The following is an 8,466-nucleotide window of genomic DNA, read 5'->3' as shown; positions in this document are numbered from 1 at the left end:
AACATCTATTCAGATGCCTGGATGCTTTTTAGAGATCTTAACCACACATAATGCAAAGAATAGCTTCTAAGCAACAGATTGTTTTTCCTTTTATCAAGAAATTCCAATCATACAAAATATGTTAAATATAAAAAAAAACACTTGGTATAAAATCATCCTGTTTTTAAAACTTTTTTAAAAAAAAGTTTAAATGTACAAACATAAATTAAAACAGGGTGAAATGTAAGACCAATTTCTGCTAATAATTTTCATAGATGGTTACCAAGAACATGTCTACCTGGGTCCTCAAAGGAGATTCCCTAAAAAAATCAAATAATTTTAGGTAATTTTTTAAATCTCCAAAATTTTATAATCCCTTACATCAAATCCATGAAGATAATTATGCGTCATTAATTTTACAATGATTATTCTATTTCTAGGTAGCTCCCTCTTATGAGTAACTCAGTTCATTTATGGGTACATGCTATGCCCATCAAATAAATTAAATAAATAAATAAATAAATGTGAGGGCGAATTGAGAAATTAGAATGTATGCCTATGTAAAAGAAATTATACAACACATGTTTTTGTAGAAAAAAAATAAATGTTTTTAACGGTTTGCCATTGAAATTAGACATTCACACTTTAGCATTTACGAAGAATGATAAATTTTTTAAAACATGTATATACTCCATTTCACATAATAGTGGGTATATAGTACTTAACTTTTACTTAATGTAATTACATATTAGATCTCTCTCATCTCTGTTGCTTGATAAATATTTTGAAACTGATATATTCTGTACTCTTTACACGATACAGTAAGGCACTGATGAGCAATTTTATATGTCCTTGGGGGAGAAGAGAGAAAATAAGGCAATTATCATAAGCCATATCACATTTGAGGAAACATCTTAATAATTTCCATAATTGTAAAAAAAATACAAATATTAATAAACATAACAAATAATATATTGTTTTTACTAAGGCCTTAAACATATTGCTATTGCTTTCCCTTCAGCTTGTAGATATGAAAAAGTGAGTCTTCATCCTGTAGTTTACTAGAGTGAATTTTTAAAATCATGTTTCCTTTAGTAGTCTTTGACTTGGTTAAACTGTATTTGAAGCAAAGAAGTAAAAAAAAAATAGTATTCTCTTATGCAGTGACAGACTACTAAATATTTTTTACCATCCATTTGTTAGAAAAGTGGCAAAATCAGCTATTTAGCTGATTATAGTTTTAAAAGGAATATTGTATTTGGCTGTTTGCTTCCACATGTCTCTCAAGACTGGGCAACAAAGTTTCTAAATTCTCATCATTCTCTAAGGTATTTCAAACCGTTTCCATTCCACAGAGACATGATAACATAAAGATGACCCAGCATGGGTCACATGGTTGCAATGTGGTTATATGCCTTACAAATATTATTACCTATAAAACATATTAATATTCCTAAAATGAACAAAATGGTTAGATTCTGCCCCTTGGGTTATTTCAAATAATGTTTATCTTGTTATTTTATATTTAAATTCAAATCATTAAGTTGCTAAACAAAAATACACAGGCCAGATAACAGCCACATTTGTCAATAACATCCTTGTAATTAGCCCACTTTAAGAAAAGTTGTTAAGGGTGGACCCCTTAGTCATTCAGAAAAATGTATGTATTGACAAATGTTTCATTATTATCTAAGGGGGAAGATTTAATAGCAACTTGATAACTTTAGTTCTTTATTATAACAACAGAATCATAGGTTTAGAGTAAAATATCCTCACTTTACAGGTCAGGAAACTGAGGCTCCAAAAGATTAATACGACTTACTGTCACATGGGTGCTAAGTGGCAGTCATTTCATGATTTAATGGTCATAGAAAAATTTATTCATTCAAGAATGGTACTGTACTGAATTTGGACTTAGGAGGATATGAGTTCTAACTGTGGCTCAGCTAATCACTTTCTGTGACCTCCAGTAAATGAATTCATCTCTTTACATCTTAAGTTTCCCTAACTGCAAAATGAGAGGGCTGGTCTTGATCACCTTCCAGCTCCAGTCACTTGAAATGCTTATTGTATTGCTACTCTATATAAGACACTATGCCATGTAAATATTACAATGTTTGTGCCTACTTCCATTTTGAGATAAGAGGTTCTTTGCTTGCTTATTTAGTGAAAGATTTATTCTTTGTTGTATAAGTAAAAACAAGACAGCTGAATGATAAATACCTAAGCAGAAATCCATACAAGTGACTCTAAAATGAAGAGCCAGAGAAACTGCCAGGAGAACTGATAATTGGTTGTCTTGTTCATATTTTTAATGAACTTGACCAAGAACAGAAAATTCTGCTAGTTTACTCTTATTTCCTTTGAGTCCAAATTTTAAAAAGTAGCCATCTGTATTGTGTCTTTCAAGGCAAGTACCAAGCACAATTGATCACAATGCTACCTATTTGAATACACAGTACTGTAGTACAGAAACATAAATACACAAATCTCACTAATTGAGACCACAGTTGGGAATTTGTGATAGTTCAAACATGAGTCAACCTGAAGTCAATGTTTGCATTCTCGGTAAGGGGAACAAAACAGGATTCTGAAATAAATGAAGAAGAGATTAAAAAGACTTAGGGAAAGATAATTTAAACCATTTAAAGCACTTTAGAACTATCCACACATAAAAAGGGCAAATCAGGAAGATGTCTTGTCATTAAAGGAAGTCTGTAGGAGTTCTGTTTACTCACTAATTTTCATTATGTGCTTATTCTCATAAATAGTACAACCAACATTTCTCTTTGAAAATATTCTGTAGTTGAGACTTTTCTCTAATTCAGACAGAACTCCCTACCAATTAAGCAAAATCAATGACTTTCCATTGAATTTGTACATTACCCTGAAAAGAAATGCCTTTAGATATTTTAGGAAGTATGCCACTGACAAACTTAATGAGGCTTTATTTATTACACTGAGACAGTACACTGTTAGCACAACAAATTTAATGTATTTTTTCCCAAGTGTATGACAACATCATGGAGCAGCTGAAGCACTAGAATCATTTGGCTAGCTCAGTCTCTCATTAGTCAATCCATTTAGCATGTCTAAATGGATTGGCCAGGAAGGTCATTTCTGTTTTCTCTTAAAATATAATCCATTTGAGGAATTGGGAAAAGGTGCAGCTTCACCTTATTATTCAAGGAATATGTTCTATCGATACACATAATTATCCATAAAACTTCTTCCAGGAGGGGAAAAAAGTTAAAGTAAGCAATGCTACTTTTTAAAAATCAATTTACTGTATGAATATTTTAAGCTACTATGAAATAGCAATTTTTCTTCCTTGTAAATTATTTCACACTAAAATGGATGACAGTAAAGGCACAGAGGTAGAGCACAATGTGACTAGATAAGAGAGACAAAGAGCACCAATTATTAACTTGCAGAGCTAAAACTGTTTTAAACTATATCTTCTCAGGACTATTAAACACATCACTTACTTGGACTTAATGAACTGGTCTACTCAGTCAAACAGTTAGCTTGCCTGAGTATTTCCTATGAAGTAACAACTAATAGGTTCTTTAAATAGAATTGATCTAATTGATTAGTTAGGTTGGAAGCAACATAAGTCGATTCAGGACTGAGATAATTCCAAACAACACAAATGCAATGGCATTAGGGGAGTGTCGCATCATGTAGAGGTGGCACTCTCATTTAACAGCGTTGTTCTGTAACGTACATGACTGCAATTAACAAACGTGGAGTCAGGACTGTCACAATTTCTTTAATTGCTCACTAATATCAAGAAATTTTTAAAAACAATGATCGGGCCTATGTGTATTCATTAATCATTTTCACAATCTCATTTCCAAGCCAGGTCAACATTTCCTTCTTTTATTCTACAGTTAATAATTGGCCTTGGTGTGTATATCTGTGTGTTAATTGCTGACCTTCTCCTTAAACTACAGCAGCAATACTGCTGGTATGAGGGGGGCACAAGGATGTCAAACATCCAGGATCTTTAAACACAATCCTAAAGAATTTATGCTTCAGCATGAGTGTTACCACAGATAAGAACATGAATGAGACTTGGCTTCAAATCCTACCGGAGTCACTTACTTGCTCAATTGTCATGGAGAAGTCTCAGAGCCTCAGTTCATCTGGAAATAGGGATAATTATTCTTGCTCTATGACCACATAGGGATTGTGAGGAAAATGTTCTGCAAACTCTAAGGTGCTACAAAATATTGGTACTCATCGTTATTACAAAATTCCTTGCCTTGGGTTCCATTTAGGCAATGGTCATGTGGTACATCCTCTTTTTTTTTTTTTAATTTGCATTTAGTAAGGCAGCAATAAAGCACAAAATACACTAATCTTCTGGCTAACATTACCCTAAAGTAGCTTTGCCAATTAAAGTCACCCAAAGCAACATGTGGATATATTTTTTATTTAATATTTTATTTTTCCCAATTACATGTAAAAACAATTTTAACATTCTTTTTTTATTATTTGAGTTGCAAATTCTCTCCCTCCTCTCTCTCATTGAGAAGGCAAGCATCTGACATAGGTTATACATGTGTAGTCATACAAAACACATTTCCATGTAAGTCGCTCTGTGAAAGAAAACAGACACACACACAAAAAAAGAAAAATAAAGAAAAAGTATCTTTGATCTTCATTCAGGCTTTACCAGTTCTTTCTCTGGAGATGGACAGCACCTTTCATCATAAGTCCTGCAAAATTGTCTTGGATCATTGTATTGCTGAGAATAGCTAAGTTATTCAAAGTTAATCATCATACAATATTGCTGTTACTGTGTACAATGTTCTCCTAGTTCTGCTCATTTCACTTTGCATCAGCTCATGTAAGTCTTTCCATGGTTGGGTTTGTTTTTTTTTTTTTTTTGGAGAGCATCCTGCTCATCATTTCTTAAAGCACAATAATATTCCATCACAATCAGATGCCACTTGTTCAACCATTCCCCAATTGATAGACATCCCCTCAATTTCCAATTCTTTGCCACCACTAAAAGAGCTGCTATAAATATTTTTGTACATACAGGTCCTTTTCCTTTTTGTTTTTTATCTCTTTGGGATACAGACTTAATAATGGTATTACTTGGTCAAAGGGTATGCCCAATTTTATAACCCTTTGGGCATACTTCCAAATTGCCCTCCAGAATAGCTGAATCAGTATCTAACTTCACCAATAGTACATTAGTGTTTTAATTTTCCAACATCACCTCCAAGATTTGTCATTCTCCTTTTCTGTCATATTAACCAATCTGACAGCTGTGAGGTAGTAGCTCAGAGCTCTTAATTTGCATTTCTCTCATCAAAAATGATTTAGAGCACTTTTTCATGATTTCTGATTTTGATTACTTTGTCTAAAACTGCCTGTTCATGTCCTTTGACCATTTATCAATTGAGGAATGGCTCTTATTTCTATAAAGTTGACTCAATTTTCTGTGTTTGAGAAATGAAGTTTTCATCAGAGAAACTCACTGTAATTTTTTTTCACAATAATGATTACCAACGATATAATTCCCTCCATCCTATTTTCCCCCTGTTTATTCTATTTATCCTATTTTCTCTCCTTTTATCCTGTTCATTCTCAAGTGTTTTGGTTCTGACTTTTACCTCCCTAAACTGCCCTCCCTTCTATCACCTCCCTCCCCAACCCCCCCACTCCCAGCCCTTCTCTTATCCCTTTCCCTTCCTACTTTCCTGAATGGTAAGATAGATTGCTATACCCAATTGAGTATGTATATTATTCCCTCTTAGAGCCAATTCTGAAGAGAGTAAGGTTCATGTGCTCCCCCTCCCTGCTTCCCCCATTTTCCTCTCCATTGTAAAATCTCTTCCATAGCTCTTTTAAGTCAGATAATGTATCCTATTCTACCTCTCCCTTTCCCCTTCTCCCAGTGCATTCTTCTTTCTCATCTACATTTTTAAAGCTAGTACATATTCAAGCTAGACTGAGTGACCTGGAGCTCAAGCCAGGTAATACTATCCATGTCTACTACCCACATCTCTCATTCCACAATGCTAAATAGAATCATCAACAACACCATGGTGCACCTTTCTGCTACCCTTTGCTCCCACCTCGATTCTGCAGCAGGCACACCTGGAAGAACCCAAAGAGCAGAATAGAGGTATCATGGCCATGACAAAGTCAAAGTCAGCTACATTCCTTACGTTCTTTTTTTTTTTATCTTGTTAACCATCTTGCCAGGAATCAATGAAATTTATTCATGCTCACATTTGGAATTAAACAAGCTAAATCAGAACAAGTGGTCTTCCTGTTTAACAGATTCAAGCTATTTGTCTAGCATATAGAATGCTTACTGAGAGACTAACTGATAAAAAGACTGTCTCTGGAGAATTATTTTCTTTTTCACAGTATTCAAGGCTAAATAACAGAACAGAATGCAAACTGTATTGATATAAAGTTCGTAGTAATATTTTAACTATACCACATTAAAAAAGAGAGAAATTAGCACTTTTTTGTTGTCAAAAACAGTTGGACAAGACATATAACATACAAAAATAAGCAAAATATTACTTATATATGACTTCAAAATTAAAATCAAAGACACTGGTATTTAAAACATCACATAATCTCATATCCCATTTGATTTGAAGTAAATGGAATAAAAATATTTGGAGATTATATATATATATATGTATACATATACATACACACATACACAAATAGTATCTTCAACAAAAGGATTTTAAACAACAAAAAAATGACAAAAGGTTTTGTTCTTTTTTTTCTTTTAAAGAACATCTCATTCTAAACAAGACAAGAAATAAACTACTTTATGCCCTTAAAAGCATACCAGTTCACTCAGGATGTCATAACTTCTGTCATCCAAAGGAAATACATAGAGTTATATGGAATATGTAACAATTAATGCCTTAGCTTCTTGAGGATGGGATATTTCACTTTTCACTTTTGTGTGCCTGGTTTTTTAACACAGTGCCGATAATACAGAAGGCTCTTAAAAAATGTTTGTAGATGGACTGATCGATTAGCTTTTTAGATTAGTCATTGAAATAAAAAAGGTCAGACAGGCTGGGGAAAATAACACCTAGGGAATTACAATATTTAATTGTGTGAGGTGTAGTAAATAAGATGTGTTCAGTCTCAGTCCTCTGGAGCGAGTCAAGTATGTGGGAAAATCCCAGAATTACATATTAAAAAATGTATAGGAGCAATCATCTCTAAATGTCACATATAGGACCAGGCATCTATGATAGTAATGCTGCATAACAAACCTAATATCGAGTCGCAAAGCCAGTCTCAGTTAGCCAGAGGTGAAGCATAAAACCTCTAGACATCTCCTGTGGGTCCAAGATGATGGTCTTTGAATTTTGAATAGCAAAGTGGCCCCAATGTGAGCAGGTAAAGGAACAGGAAATAACACAAACTGACATTGGTTTGAGGGTGACAAGATATGAATCTAATCAAATGATACAATAAAATTATTTCTTTCCATGCTTACTTATACTAAGATTTACAGGTAAAAGGGTATTTTTTTTTAATGGGAACTAGGCTACAATCATTTACAAAGGAAGAAGGTGTTTCCCAATTAGGGATAGGGATAGGAACCAGACCTATGATTTCACTGGTATAGAGAATTCTGTATTAAGGAAACTCTCTATACCAATGGAATGTTGGCACTTTCTATGCAATTTAAGAGTTTAAAGAGTTGCCTGGACCTCTGAGAAGCTGGGTAACTTAAGTGGGGTCACAGAGCCACTATTCATCAGGGGTAGGAAGGAATTCAACCCTAATCTTCCTGGATTCAAGGCCAATTCTCTAGTTGGTATGATTATGCTGCCTCTCTCAACTTAATAAAATAAATTTTCACTAAGAAAGACCCAGGATCCTTTAAATTATATATATATTTTTTCCAAATGCACATGCTACATTTTGTTATCCCTTCAAAAATATTGCCATATTTTATTAAGACACATGGCAAAGGCTTTCCCTTTAATGATATCTTTGGTTGATTTTTTAAAAAATGTGCAAGTATCTAATAAGGATTTTTGCCAGTATCTGTTTGGTGTGTTCTTTGAAGACTAGCATAAAGCTAAGATTTTCCTAACACTGGGGAATACCCTGCGGAGCATCATTTTACTAAAAAAAAGTGTTAACATCTGCATATCCAAATAGTAAAAATACTTCTGCTTTTCACTAATGTTGTGAAATAATCACAGCATGGAAATATGCCTGCCACCCTGGAATAAGAATACACTATTTATGAAGTAATTTATTGAGCACAGGGATGGCATCATGTTTCTACTGCATTGTATTTCATTCTTTAAAGCAACAACAAGAAGAACCATATGCCCTTAAAAGAATGCACAAACAATCTTGAAATGTGCAACTGTGAACACAGCTTCCCAGGATTCTTCATTACTAAATGATTTTTCTTTTGTTGGCTTGAAATTTCCTGAATTAAATAAAGCATTTTAAATATGATTA

At 33.6% G+C, this 8,466-nt stretch overlaps 1 protein-coding gene across 3 annotated transcripts in view; it reads right to left on the bottom strand.

Moving 5' to 3' along the window:
- Positions 1–4,401: 4,401 nt before the first annotated feature.
- The window catches only part of EMB (embigin), a 44,777-nt gene continuing 40,712 nt past the window's right edge, over positions 4,402–8,466 (bottom strand). The window contains exon 9 of one of the 3 annotated variants that reach the window (XM_020996741.2): positions 4,402–8,434. The gene's annotated coding sequence lies outside the window, so the exon portion shown is untranslated. The remainder of the gene's footprint in view (positions 8,435–8,466) is intronic. The other 2 variants (XM_020996748.2, XM_020996756.2) reach the window with 2 other exon arrangements.

Source organism: Phascolarctos cinereus, unplaced genomic scaffold, assembly GCF_003287225.1.
Source record: "Phascolarctos cinereus isolate Bilbo 61053 unplaced genomic scaffold, phaCin_HiC Scaffold_4;HRSCAF=312, whole genome shotgun sequence".
Taxonomy (NCBI): domain Eukaryota; kingdom Metazoa; phylum Chordata; class Mammalia; order Diprotodontia; family Phascolarctidae; genus Phascolarctos; species Phascolarctos cinereus.
This window is presented reverse-complemented; position numbering and strand designations above follow the sequence as displayed.